At 46.6% G+C, this 15,215-nt stretch overlaps 1 non-coding gene across 1 annotated transcript; it reads right to left on the minus strand.

The window, feature by feature from the left end:
• Positions 1-12,609: 12,609 nt before the first annotated feature.
• LOC142863821 (5S ribosomal RNA) lies at positions 12,610-12,728 on the minus strand. Its single transcript, XR_012914454.1, has one exon. It is a non-coding gene; the product is annotated as a 5S ribosomal RNA (ribosomal RNA).
• Between the last annotated feature and the right edge of the window lie 2,487 nt (positions 12,729-15,215).

Consider the following 15,215-nt stretch of genomic DNA (forward strand, 5'->3'; position numbering starts at 1 on the left):
ACACCTGCACTCCGGTGTGTGTGGCGGCACGATTCACAAGCAGCTCCAAATGGTACCAGAAAGAGAAGCCAGGGAGTTCCTGATGCCCCAGATGTCCTCAGCCCAGTACTGGCTGCTATGGGAACGCGAAGCCCGGCTCCTGGTCTCAGAGCGGGACTGCCAGGAGGTGTGATGTACAGTCCGGGGGGTGCCCAGGAGGATGAGGCTGAAGCTGGGACTTGGCCTCAAAGTGTTCCCTCGCATGGGCAGCCCCTTCCGCTTCCTGCTCCTCTACTCCTGGTGCCCCTCCATCCAGGGGCCAGACCTCAAAAATCACCCGCAGGAGAATCCTGGTCCCAAAGGAGCTTTCTGGGGGACCCGTGCTGAGAGAGGTTGTGGGCATGGCCCGCTGGGGCTCTGCCCGACCCAGGGCTGGGAGATGCAACCTCCCAGCTCTGGGTCCCTGCAGGAAGTGTCGGCAAGAACAGGGCCGTTCCTGCAAAGGCCCAGGTGCAGGGAGCCCAGGCCGAGCAGCCTGTGGAAGAAGCCTCCAGGGCTCAGAGACACCTCAGACACTGCTACCAAAGTCCTAAGGGCATCACTTGCTCCTCCAAAGCCTCCGAGCAGACCGCGCTGTCCAGCCAGCCCCTGGGCCTCCCTGGGGTGCCCAGCACAAAAGTGCAGACACCCACCGGACTCGCAATATCAATTTGAGGATGTTTCTGCCACCCTGAGGACCCGCAGGCCAGCTGGGACTCCGGGCAGGACAGAGAGCCCCGGAATCCGACGTGGAGAGCTGCGTGTACGTCCCCATCAGGAGGCGGCCCCCACCTCCATGGCAAGGCTCTCCCCTTGCGGGGAGCGGCAGCCACAGGGCATCAGGGAAGACACCAGGCTGGGCCCCCGCGGCACAGCCAGGGCACGTCCCCCGCATGCGAGTCGTCGCGGCCGCCCTGCTGCCGGGTTCCTGGAGGGCTTCCTGGAAGCAGCGTCCACACCAAGCCCTTGGAAGGCCCAGGCGACGGAGGAGCCCGTCAGGCAGGGGCCGAGGACGGTGACGGTGACGGGCCGGGCGGGAAGGAGCAGGCAGGGGCAGAGGAGACGGGCTGGGTAAGGGTTAGGGTTATAGTCTGGGCACAATTCACAATCGCAAAGATGTGGAAGCGACCCGAGTGACCATCGATCCACGGGTGCATTAATAAAATGTGGCACGTGGACACCACGGAGTGCCGTTCAGCTATGAGGAACAGCGGTGAGAGGGCACCTCTCGTGTTCTCCCGGCCAGAGCTGGAACCCGTTCCAGTGAGCCAAGTGTCCCAAGAATGGACACACGAGCACCACGTGCGTGCGCTCGCCAGCAAATTGGTAGGAACCAATGGACACCTAAGTGGACACAGAGGGATCGCTTTCATCGAGTGGGTGTCGGGCGGGCCTGGGGAGGGGATGGGCATGCACATCCATTAGGAATGGGGTGGGTGCGCACCAACCGGGGCATGGGCGCACTTGAAGCTCTGACCCCACCCGAGGGGGGGGCGGGGAAAGGGCGATGCACCTGTGGACGGAATAAATCCAAGCCCTGAAATATTTGAAAGAAGTTTATTTTGAGCCAAATTTGAGGACCATGACCTGGAGCCACTCTCAAGAAGCCTTGAGCAAGTGGGCTCGCTGTAGCTGGGTTACAGTTTAGTTTTATATATTTTTACAGAGACAAAGGTTATAGGCAAGGTCACAAATCAATACATGAGAGGCATACATTGGTTTGGCCCAAAAAGGTGGGACATCTCGAAGCGGGGGCTTACAGGTTATAGGTGGGTTTAAAGATTCTTTGGCTGGCAATTGGCTGAGAGGGTTAGACTTTATCTAGAAGACCAGAAAGGATATGCTTACTTTAAGATAAGGTTGTGGGCACTCTGGGAGGTCCAGACAGGAGGACATTTTAAATTTACAATAGGCACCTGCTAAGATGTTTTAAGATGCTTTAAATTTAAGTATAGGCGCCTGCTAGGATACTCAGTTAAGACATTTTAGATTTATGATAGGCATCTGCCAGGATGCTTGAGTTAAGACAGGGGCTTCTTATCTTTTAGGTGATGTTAATGCCATACCAGAATCAGGTCAGGAAGTAAACCACTGCTTCGTTTGGTTAACAAAAGCCGCTTTGTGGGAATTTACCATTTGTCAGCCTAACCCTGCTGGCCTCCTTACCATTTGCCAGCCTAACCTAGCTGGCCTCCTTAGGAAGGAGTTTTTAGCAAAAAATTAGAGTTTAGTCCTCAGTTCCCCCTGTTGGCCAAAGATCATTCCATGGAATGCATGTGTAGGCCAACAACCAGCATGATGTCCCATGGCGCTAGGAAGGCTCAAATTTAGAGTTGTCTATCTGGTCCCACGGTGCTAGGAAGGCTCATTCCTAGAGTTGCCTATCTGGTCCCATGGTGCTGTAGAATAGGCCGTGTTGTATCTTAGGGGAGGGACTTGACTCTACTTGATTTAGTAGCCAATTGTTAAAAGGGGCCAGATAGAGTCAGGCCTCGGGCTTAGTCTAAAAACACGTCTTGGACCAGATCTATTTTGCAAGCTATCATGATCTGGGCCTTTGATTGATTTTTTTTTTTCCTTTTTCTGTATCTGGTATAGCATTTACAAGAAACATATAATAATATGGCAATGAGTGTCATAAAAGTACTAAACAGAAGGTGCCCAAGAAAGTCATAGGTAGAATCAGAAGGTAGCAAGCAGCCTAACCAGCCAAAAAATCCTCTGCATGCATCATCATATTTTTTAATCAGACTTATAATATGTTTATCTTTTTTATCAACAGTCAATTGAACTTTATGGTAAATTTTATTTGAGGATTGTAAAACTGATACCAATTTGGAGTCTAATAAGTTTAATTTTTCCTCTGGCCAATTAGTCTCCATAGGTATAACATCCTGAGGAGGGTATAAATTGAATTTGAGAAACATTTGATCTTTAATATTTAAATTATTATAGGACTTGTTTACAGTTAGCAAATTTATTTTTCTCACCACCTTTGTGTTACACCATATACTAGTATTTAGGAGGGCAAAGGAGGCTTTGTTACAAAAGAAATATAATTCTATAATGTCATTTTGTTTTTTCTCCCAGCAAAATCGGCCCTTTTTCATATACCAGATGTTATGTTCTATGGGGGTGGATACTAGGGGCCAAATCTGGGAGAAATCAGGGTTTTAAGTGTTTTGAGGGCATAGCCATTTTCCTTTTTTATTTTTACAATCTGAGAGGGAAATGGGATGCCAGGTGTTTTTATCAGCTAAAATAGCCCATCGACTTTTTATGGGGAGTATTTTGGTATTATTGACAATGGTTTTAATGCCAGCTAGTTGACTACAGGATATTGTTGAGCCTCATTTAACTTTGGTGCCAGAATTTTTAAAATATAATGTTTAAGATTACATCTACCATCTAAAAATTTTTATAGATTTGGGGAACCATATATTTTCCATAGGTGCCTAGACTGAGCCTTAGCACTGAGTATTGTAGGCCATTGTTTTATAGCCACTTTAGATTCTATTTGTAATAACATGGATATGAGTCCTTGTTGGGTCAGAGCACATGCTCGCTCCCACCTCTGGGTTTGGGCGTATGTCTTTAGGGTTTGTCTGGTCTCTTCTATCTACTTTATTAGAGCTGCATTATCTTTTAGGGCAGCTTTCCATCCCTTTTCTTTTTTTTGGAACAGCATTTTTTTTATGTGGCCTATTTTTGAGAGGGAATCTTTTTTTAGGGAATGTCTCTCCTCATTAGCTGCGAATTTAGCTTGCCCCAATATACCTAACCCAGCTCCAATTTTTTCCGTGAGATGGCGTTTTAGTCTTTTGGATGGCCAATTTTGGTGTATCCACCAGGAATGCTGTTGCCATTGTATACTAATGGCCTCAGTGCAATTTGGATAAATAGAGTTAACCCAGAACCGCTGGGTATCCCAGACAATTGTCAGATGGGTGGAGGTTACTCCTAAGTATGCCTTTGTCTGAGTGTGCCATAAGGCTTTTCAGAGGCGCCCTTGTCTTAGGGTGGAATTTGTACTGTCAGGGACTTCTGTCCACCAACTGACTCCCATAAATAGTTTTTTATGGGCAGTGTCAGTGTGGTTGGTGCTGGACAAGGGCATCCAGCCACAAGCACAGGGCTGGTGGTTGTCTGGGCAGCTTATGCTGTGACAGTTTACACAGGAAGCTGCTAGGTTTCTCCCATCATACCCAGGCAGTTGTCTGAGTTTGTCATCACCAATGTCTATTGTGACGCAGTATTTTATCTGATTAGATCTCCTCAATAATCGTCCTGAGGCATTATTTGGTAAATATTTCTGCAGGGCATTATACTTGGTTAAGGCTTTATAATAGAGGTACCCTGCAAAGGAGGCCCCTCTAGGGAGATTTACAGTGGAACTGTTTCATTCAGTGGCCTTCATTTCATCCTGATCTATGTCATACCAAATGATATGATTTTTACCGGCAGGGAAGGTAGTGAGATTTGCAGGAAGCCAGGAAAAATCTTTACGTTTAAAGAGAACAGGAGTGTGGGGTAGGCAGATAGGGGAAATTATGGGAAGGAGGATGATCAGGTGAAATATTTTTTTAATCTTAACAAGGAAATTTATAACCATATCCATTTAGAAAGTTATACCAAGGGAGATTTTACAAATCCCAAACAACCTCTTGGGGGTCTTGGTTAAGGCATTTAGGGTTTGCAGCAATATACTCTATAGCAAATAAAGTAAGAATGAGAGTTATTTTAGGGTTTATGAGGACTGGCCTGGTCCAATGTCTTGGGAAGACTGTCCGCTTCAGTTGTTGCTTTGGACGTCGCTTTGGAGGCCGATTGAGACTCAGATGTTTTCTGAAGTCGTAGGCGGGTGTCAGAGATTAATTTAGAAGTCCAGGTGTGGTCGGGAGCGTGGTCAGGCACTCGTTTTAGATGTGAGACATGAATCCAAGAGGCGACCCCCTTTAATTTTGCAGCACAAGAGTTAGTTAAGAGTACCTGGTAAGGTTTTTTTAGCGAGGTTGTAAGGAGTCTTTGAGTTGGTGCCTTTTCCAATAAACAAAGTCACTTGGCTGTAATCCATGATCCTTGGGGTCTTTAGCTCCCGTAAGCTCACTGTGGAAAGACTCTGTTATCATCTTTGCATTATTTGTTAGAGCTTTAAGTAGTCCCTGACAATAATGTAGTATTTCTCCTTTAAGTAAGGCTGGCTCATATAAGCCCTCGTCCAGCCTCATAGGTCTCCCTGTTATTATTTTATAAGGTGATAGACAGTGCTTCCCAAAGGGAGAGGATCTAAGGTTAAGCAAAACCAGTGGGAGGGCTTTTGGCCAGGGGAGGTTAAAGGCCTCAGTTAATTTAGCTGATTGAGTTTTTATTGTGCCATTTGTTTGTTTTACCAACCCAGACGACTGAGGATGATAGGCACAATGGAAATGTTGTATTATGGGCCAAATTTTGCAGATGGATTGGATAATTTGTCCTGTAAAGTGAGTTCCACGATCACTGTGTAACTCAGAAGGGATTTCCCAAACTGGAATGATTTTTTCCAGCAGTATTTTGCCTACTGTTAAGGCAGTAGCCCTCCGACAAGGAAATGCTTCTACCCAGTGGGAGAACATGCAAACCAGGACCAATACATATTTGTAATTCTGGGATGGTGGCATCTGGATAAAATCCAGTTGCCAAACTTTAAATGGTCCTGCAGGCAAAGGAAAGTGGCCTTGGGAGCCATGCAAAGGCTTGCCAGGGTTATGTTCTGGACATATAGTATAACGAAAATATACCTTTTGGGCTATTGTGGGGGATGGTTTTTAGAAATATTGTTTTTTTCATAATATCATTTTTTCAGGGGCCCAGTGAGTCATTTTATGAATGAATTGAAGGAGAGGAAATTGTGCACCTAAAGGAACTATAGGTTTTTTGTTGGGACCCAGCCACAACTCCCTATTTGGGTCAAATACACCTCCCTTTTGCTGCCAGATTTGTTTTTTTTAGGGGTTGATGCCTATTGGTACTGTAAAAGAATGTTAGTGAGAGTGTCGGTGGGTCGGAAGGGGCATTCTCGTACAGGACAGGTCATCTTTCCTAGGGCAGCATTCTTTGCTGCAGCATCAGCTAGATTGTTTCCCTTAGCTATTTTAGTGTTATCTTTGGAATGCCCAGGAATTTTTATGATTGCCAGTTGTTTAGGCATTTGAATTGCTTTTAATAGCTCTGAGACTTGGTGCCCATTTCTTATAGGTTGTCCAGATGAGGTAAGAAATCCTCTCTGTTTCCATAGCATGCCAAAATCATGGGCTATTTTAAAGGCATAGCGGCTATCAGTGTATATATTAGCTACCTTCCCTTCAGCCAAAATATAAGCTCTAGTTAATTCTATTAATTTAGCCATTTGGGCTGATTTTACTCCTTTGAGTTGGGCGCTTTTTATTATGTCTACCGTGGAAGTGACAGCATATCCCGCCTGATAATGTCCCTGATGGTCCTTTAAATAAGAACCAAATTAACTCAGCATTCTCGATAGGAGTTTCCTGCAAATCTGCTCTAGGAGAGAGTAAGATATCAGTTAGTAGACTGCAGTCATGTTTTTCCTCTTGCTCACCTGGAAGAGGGAGAAGAGTTGCAGGGTTAAGAATATTGCAGCGCTTCATAGTGATGTTAGGGGCAGGAAGCAAAAGCACTTTATAGGCGACTTACAGAATAGTGTTGAGTGTGGTGAGAGTTTAGGAGAGATTCCACAGAATGAGGGGCATAAATTATTAGTGGGGACCCCAGGACAAATTTCTCAATTTTTTTATATAAAATGGCTGCAGCTGATATGGCTCTCATATAAGGGGGGGTGTCCTTTTGCTACTGGGTCTAACTGTTGGCTGAAATAACCAACTGGCCTGTGACTGTCGCCATGCTTTTGAGTTAATACTCCAAGCGCATTTCCATCTACTTCATGTATAAAAAGGAAAAAAGGAAGGCTATAGTTTGGGTGTCCTAAAGCAGGTGCCTGGGTAAGAGCCTGTTTTAAATCCTCTATATATTGCTTTTCACTTTCCCCCCAGCAAATTGGGTCTGGTTGGTGATGCTTTAGTTTTTTGTATAAGGGCTGGGCCATTAATGAGTAGTTTGGAATCCAACTTCTGCAGTAGCCTGTTAGCCCTAAGAACCCTCTTAACTGTTTTTTTGTTTTGGGCAAAGGAAAGGCCATGATGGCAGAGATTCTTTCGGGGTTTATAAGAAGTCCCTTTGGGGAAATTGTGTGCCCTAAGTATTTAACTTGGGGGAGCCTAAATTGTAATTTATCTCTGGACACTTTGTGTCCCTTTAAGGCAAGCTGTTGCAGCAGGTATATAGTGTCTTCTCTGCATTCACTCAGGGAGGGTGAACACAACAGCAAATCATCCACATACTGAATCAGAGTAGATTCATTTTGGAATACAATATCATCTAAATCTGCCTTTAATATTTGAGAAAAATATGTAGGATTTTCAGAGTAACCCTGGGGCAAGACTGTCCATGTATACTGGCGATTTTCCCAAGTGAAGGCAAAAAGATATTGACTATCCTGATCTACAGGTAGGCTAAAGAAAGCACTGCATAAGTCAATGACAGAGAAGTGGCTGGCAGTGATAGGAATATTGGACAGTAAGGTGTGGGGGTTAGGGACGACAGGATGCCTCGGAACCACTGTTTTATTTATGGCTCTTAGGTCCTGAACAAACCGCCAGCCTTTCCCATTTGGTTTTCTGACTGGGAGAATTGGTGTGTTACAAGGGCTGGTGCAGGGTATTGTGAGTCCTTTATCTAAGTAGTCCTGAATGATTGGCTTGATTCCTAGTAAGGCTTCAGGCCTAAGGGGGTATTGTTTAATGTTTGGCAGGGGTTTAGACTCATCTATGGTGATCTCTATGGGAACTGCTGGCTTAATTTGTCCAATATCCATGGAAGAGTTTGCCCATAGAGAATCTGGTATTTTGGATAAGAAAGGCTCTAAGTCCCCCTGTTCAAAATCTCCATTAACCTCAGCAAGCATGATACTGCATGTAGGGTTTTGTAAGTCTTCTGTGTCTCCCAAATTGAGAATCATCTCTCCCTTCTGTGAAAATGAGATGTGGGCATTATGGGTCTCTAAGAAATCCCGTCCCAGCAGGTGTATAGGAGCACTATCTATTAAAAGGAAAACATGCTGTCCTATAAGCTCTCCCAATTGATATTGGAGTGGATCAGATTTAAAGGCAACAATTGGGGAGTTTGAAACCCCTACCATTTGAATTTTTACTTTACTTTGAGGGAGAGGGTTTTTAATTAAGGTAGGGTTGAGGACTGACAGCGTGGCACCAGTGTCCACAAGGGCTCTGGTGTCTTTTTTTTTTTTTTTTTTTTTTTTTTGAGACAGAGTCTCGCTTTGTTGCCCAGGCTAGAGTGAGTGCCTTGGCGTCAGCCTAGCTCACAGCAACCTCAAACTCCTGGGCTCGAGCGATCCTTCTGCCTCAGCCTCCCGAGTAGCTGGGACTACAGGCATGTGCCACCATGCCCGGCTAATTTTTTATATATATATCAGTTGGCCAATTAATTTCTTTCTATTTATAGTAGAGACGGGGTCTCGCTCTTGCTCAGGCTGGTTTTGAACTCCTGACCTTGAGCAATCCGCCCGCCTCGGCCTCCCAAGAGCTAGGATTACAGGCATGAGCCACAGCGCCCGGCCTGGTGTCTTTTTTATTTATGGATATTTCTATTTCCCCTAGAGTGTTTGTTAGAAGTAAGGGGAAAACCCTCTCTATTCCCTCGGAGCCTCCCTATTCTGGTTTTAAAGTTTCTTTGGTGCCTCCCTCTAAGGCCTTTTGCTCCTTTTGTGCAAGCACCCATTTAAGTTTTTTACAATCTTTTTTAAGGTGTCCCTTTTTTTTGCAGTAATAATAAATCACTTTCTCGGTGGCCAGCTGCGATCTCTGCAGGGGACGGAACCCCTCCGACCTTTTGACTTGGTTACTAAGTTGCTTTAGCTGTAAACTCATAATCTTGGAGGCCGTTTTCTTTTGCTTCTTAACTATTGTTTGTGACAACTGGCTGCTAGTGGGCAGAGAAGCCCAGGCCACATTATTTTTTTTTATCAGGGTTACTAATTTGTCGTCTAAGCCTTGTACAAATCCAGAATTTAGTAAAGTGTCACTTTTACCATGCTCAAAATTTTTAGGAGGTATCCCTGAATATTGTTTGAATGTTTTCTTAAACCTGTTATAAAAGTCAGGTATGGTTTTATTTGGGCGTATTTTACATTGTTGCACTTTTGCCCAATCTATAACTTTAGGGAAAATCTGTGGTAAGTTTTTATAGAGGCGGTCACAGAGCTCCCTGCATTTTTTTTTTATTTGCATCTATTTTATCAAAATCTTTTAAAGGTTGTTTTTAACTTGCTACCCTGAACCATTTTTTAGCTTTGTTTTTGGGGACTAGTAACTCAATTAGCTGATACAGGTCAGAGAAACCTGGATCATAGGTCTTAAGTGTTAATTGGAATTCTCTGGCAAACCCGAGGGGGTCTTGAGTTGGATCAGGGAACCCAGACACCAGAGCCTTTAACTCTGTCTTGGTCCAGGGTGTATATAATATATTAGGGTCCCCTCTCCCAGTGGGTTTTATTTTAAAGGGAGCAACAACTATTTTATCTTCTTTTTTAGCTATTTTTGATCCTTTTACAGCTCGAGGCGAAGGAATAGGGGAAGGAGGGGGGAAAATGAAATCATCAGGATAAGGAAATTTAGAGAACAGAGGGTTAGGGGGAGCAGAAGGAGAGACAATTTTTGGAGCGTTCCTGATTTTAGAAGCGGCTTCTGCTAGTTTCTTTAATTCTGAGACAGTCTCAAGTATTTTTTTATTAACTTCCTGGAGGGAGGCAAGTTTATCATTCTCTCTTTTGGATGATTCCAAGTGCCAGCAATAGTATGATTTTTATTTATTTTTCTTAATTGGAGAACCTAGTTTTTTTAGTTTAGCGCGCAAGAAAACCAATTTGGGAATATTGAAAGTTCCCCATTTTGGAAACCTCAGACCTAGGTCATCTTTAGTAAGATCTTTCCATTTATATAAATACTTGCAAGTAGAGGCGCCATAATTATTAAACATAAAATCAGCTGGGGTGCCTGAAGGAGGTCGTTCTTTTTGCCTTTTCTCATTTTTACATAATTTGTTTCCCATTTTTTTTTTTTTTTTAAGAAGGAACCGAACTGTGGTCTAGGGTTTGGTGTAGTGGATCAGAGTGTGCTGCTTGTGGGTGGGGCTCCTCAGTGCTTCACCACTGATTCGGTCCCACCCTCTTATGTGTCCCAGTTTCTCTCTTTGGGGGTCTAGTACCTCTGAGAGGGCTCAAAACGCCCAGTGATCAGCTCTTATGCGCGTTTTCTGGACGAGCCTTTTTTTAAATTAATTTGTTGGGCGGTTCCCTGTGGGGCTACTCGCGCCTCGGGGAATCGCCCCAGGCAACTCCCAATCAGGGCTCTGGTCACCCAGGGCTACCTTAGGTCTGGGAGGAGTAAGCTGCCCCTTATCTTTGGAGCTGAGAAACTCAGTCTCTCATTTATCTATGAATAGGACAGTTGGGTTCCTTATGCAAATATGCAGACAAGCCAATCGAAATTGGTCTTTGAGAGGAAAAAGGCAGCAGAGAAAGCCCTTCAGAGTGCACTTTTACATCAAATTAGGGTCCCAAACAACAATTTTTAGGAAGAGAATAGACAGCTCAGAATAAACTGGGACCTTTGACCAAGAGTGGGAGGTCCGGATCTCAGGAGGACTTACCGGTTCCCACCAGAGGAGCGGCTAGAAGTCGGAAGGGCTTCAATGGGCCCGTGCTGATACCTTAGCTCCGGGTTCGGGCGACTCCTTCGGGGGTCCCGAGTCTTCTCTGAGATCCTGCCGACTACGCCAAAATTGTGGACGGAAAAAATCCAAGCCCTGAAATATTTGAAAGAAGTTTATTCTGAGCCAAATTTGAGGACCATGACCCGGAGCCACTCTCAAGAAGCCTTGAGCAAGTGGGCTCGCTGTAGCTGGGTTACAGTTCAGTTTTATATATTTTTAGAGAGACAAAGGTTACAGGCAAGGTCACAAATCAATACATGAGAGGCATACATTGGTTTGGCCCAAAAAGGTGGGACATCTCGAAGCGGGGGCTTACAGGTTATAGGTGGGTTTAAAGATTCTTTGGCTGGCAATTGGCTGAGAGGGTTGGACTTTATCTAGAAGACCAGAAAGGATATGCTTACTTTAATTTTTTTTTTTTTTTGAGACAGAGTCTCACTTTGTTGCCCAGGCTAGAGTGAGTGCCGTGGCATCAGCCTGGCTCACAGCAACCTCAATCTCCGGGGCTCAGCGATCCTACTGCCTCAGCCTCCCGAGTAGCTGGGACTACAGGCATGTGCCACCATGCCCGGCTAATTTTTTGTATATTTTTAGTTGGTCAATTAATTTCTTTCTATTTTTGGTAGAGACGGGGTCTCGCTCAGGCTGGTTTCGAACTCCTGACCTTGAGCAATCCGCCCCCCTCGGCCTCCCAAAGTGCTAGGATTACAGGCGTGAGCCACCATGTGCGGCAGGATATGCTTACTTTAAGATAAGGTTGTGGGCACTCTGGGAGGTCCAGACAGGAGGACATTTTAAATTTACAATAGGCGCCTGCTAGGATGTTTTAAGATGCTTTAAATTAAAGAATACGCGCCTGCTAGGATGCTCAGTTATGACATTTTAGATTTATGATAGGCATCTGCCAGGATGCTGGAGTTAAGACAGGGGCTTCTTATCTGTTAGGTGATGTTAATGCCATACCAGCATCAGGTCAGGAAGTAAACCACTGCTTCATTTGGTTAACAAAAGCCGCCTTGTGGGAATTTACCATTTGCCAGCCTAACCCAGCTGGCCTCCTTAGGAAGGAGTTTTTAGCAAAAAATTAGAGTTTAGTCCTCACACCCGACCTTAACATTGGTACCCCCACAGTACGCTGGGGGAAAATGAGAAATAAATGAATCAGAAAACAGGGTGGAGGGAGGCACGGGCAGTACATGTCACCTCAATACTTGTACTCCCATAATCTGCTTGAAAAGAGAGAGAAAAGGAAATGCAACAATAGAGATAAGAGACACTTTTTAAGAAAATGAATCCGAAAAGAAATGTAAAATGGGGCCTGTCCAGCAGCTCTGGGTGTGACTCCGGATCCCCCAACATCAGGTGCCACCACCAAAGATTCCTACAGTGTAGCCCATAGAACTCCCAAAGCAACGGGACGAGTTCTGGTCACATACTTGCTCAAAATGACATCCTGGGAATTCTTCTGCGACTCCCTCCCCTCTCAGACTCTCAAGGTTCTCAAGGTTTCCTCCAGCATGTCGGTCCCACACACCAGAGCTTTGGTCTGACACCTGACAGTAGAGATGGCACGCATGCTGCCACGTGGCGGTGGTGTCACGGCTCGGGACAAGAGGAGGCCCCACGGCGCCGGGTAGGGCGCCAGGCACCGCGGCGGGCGCTGAGGGTGGAGGTTACCTTCACCCCGGGCCGCCGCTGCGCTCCCAGAAAGGGGACAGAACAAGAGGCAAAAAAAAAAAAAAAAAAAAAAGCCTACGGCACCCGGTATTCCCAGGCGGTCTCCCATCCAAGTACCAACCAGGCCCGACCCTGCTTAGCTTCGGAGAACAGACGAGATCCGGCGCGTTCAGGGTGGCGTGGCCCTAGACGGCGGAGGGCGCCCCTGCCACGCTCAAGAAGCCGAGCCTCTCTGCGCTTCCCCGCCGCCTCCTCCCGCCCCAGGCCCCGCGCCGGGCCGGGACTGTTGAGTTCGCCGGCCGGGTCCGGCGGGCTCCGAGGGACAGGGGTGACGGACGGGGCGGGGCGGGCCGGGGTGGGGGGCTGTCTCTCTATACACACACACACATACTCACAGTCACTCACACTCACAGAAGATGCACCTCCACGGCTGGACTGGCCAAGGTGGAGACCTTCCAGCCCCCCTCCTCTCCTCGCCTGGCCTCCTTCACCTACCCGCTGCCCACCCCCAGCGAGTCTCCGCCGCTGCCACCACCGCCTCTGCTGCCGCCACTGACTGCGCACGCGCGGGGCGCTCGCCCTTTGACCCCAGCCAGGGGCCGCCCTCTCCCACAACCCCTTTCACCTGTGCCCCCCCGCCCCCCGCCCTGTGCGTGGGCTGCTGCGTATTCCCCCAGGCCAGGGCTGGGGCACAGCGCAAGGGGGAGGGGAGCGAGTGTATGGGGCGTCTCCCTCTCGGGATGTGTCCCATGGGTGGGGTGGGATGGCGTGGTTTGTGGTGAAGACTGAACTCTAATTTTTTGCTAAAAACTCCTTCCTAAGGAGGCCAGCAGGGTTAGGCTGACAAACAATAAATTCCCACAAAGCGGCTTTTGTTAACCAAACGAAGCAGTGGTTTACCCCCTGACCTGATTCTGGTATGGCATTAACATCACCTAAAAGATAAGAAGCCCCTGTCTTAACTCAAGCATCCTGGCAGATGCCTATCATAAATCTAAAATGTCTTAACTGAGCATCCTAGCAGGCGCCTATTGTAAATTTAAAATGTCCTCCTGTCTGGACCTCCCAGAGTGCCCACAACCCTATCTTAAAATAAGCATATCCTTTCTGGTCTTCTAGATAAAGTCTAACCCTCTCAGCCAATTGCCAGCCAAAGAATCTTTAAACCCACCTATAACCTGTAAGCCCCCGCTTCGAGATGTCCCACCTTTTTGGGCCAAACCAATGTATACCTCTCATGTATTAATTTGTGACCTTGCCTGTAACCTTTGTCTCTCTGAAAATGTATAAAACTGAACTGTAACCCAGCTACAGCGAGCCCACTTGCTCAAGGCTTCTTGAGAGTGGCTCCGGGTCATGGTCCTCAAATTTGGCTCAGAATAAACTTCTTTCAAATATTTCAGGGCTTGGATTTTTTCCGTCCACAATTTTGGCGTAGTCGGCAGGATCTCAGAGAAGACTCGGGACCCCCGAAGGAGTCGCCCGAACCCGGAGCTAAGGTACCAGCACGGGCCCATTGAAGCCCTTCCGACTTCGAGCCGCTCCTCCGGCGGGAACCGGTAAGTCCTCCTGAGATCCGGACCTCCCACTCTTGGTCGAAGGTCCCAGTTTATTCTGAGCTGTCTGTTCTCTTCCTAGGAATTGTTGTTTGGGATCCTAATTTGATGTGAAAGTGCACTCTGAAGGGCTTTCTCTGCTGCCTTATTCCTCTTGAAGACCAATTTCGATTGGCTTGTCTGCATATTTGCATAAGGAACCCAACTGTCCTATTCGTAGATAAATGAGAGACTGAGTTTCTCAGCTCCGAAGATAAGGGGCAGCTTACTCCTCCCAGACCTAAGGTAGCCCTGGGTGACCAGAGCCCTGATTGGGAGTTGCCTGGGGCGATTCCCCGAGGCGCGAGTAGCCCCACAGGGAACCCCCCAACAAATTAATTAAAAAAAAAAGGCTTGTCCAGGTAACGCGCATAAGAGCTGATCACTCGGCGTTTTGAGCCCTCTCGGAGGTACTAGACCCCGGAAGAGAGAAACTGGGACACGTAAGAGGGTGGGACCGACTCAGTGGTGAAACACTGAGGAGCCCCACCCACAAGCAGCACACTCTGATCCACTACACCAAACCCTAGACCACAGTTCGGTTCCTTCTTAAAAAAAAAAAAAAAAATAAATAATGGGAAACAAATTATGTAAAAATGAGGAAAGGCAAGAAGAACGACCTCCTTCAGGCACCCCAGCTGGTTTTATGTTTGATAATTATGACGCCTCTACTTGCAAGTATTTGTATAAATGGGAAGATCTTACTAAAGATGACCTAGGTCTGAGGTTTCCAAAATGGGGAACTTTTAATATTCCCAAATTGGTTTTCTTGCGCGCTAAACTAGAGAAACTAGGTTCTCGAATTAAAGAAAATGAATGGGAATCATACTATTGCTGGCACTTGGAATCGTCCAAAAGAGGGAATGATAAACTTGCCTCCCTCCAGGAAGTTAATAAGAAAATACTTGAGACTGTCTCAGAATTAAAGAAACTAGCAAAAGCCGCTTCTGAAATCAGGAACGCTCCAAAAACTGTCTCTCCTTCTGCTCCCCCTAACCCTCTGTTCTCTGAATTTCCTTATCCTGATGATTTCATTTTCCCCCCTCCTTCCCCTATTCCTTCGCCTCAAGCTGTAAAAGGATC

The sequence above is a fragment of the Microcebus murinus genome, chromosome 22 (genome assembly GCF_040939455.1).
Source record: "Microcebus murinus isolate Inina chromosome 22, M.murinus_Inina_mat1.0, whole genome shotgun sequence".
NCBI lineage: Eukaryota > Metazoa > Chordata > Mammalia > Primates > Cheirogaleidae > Microcebus > Microcebus murinus.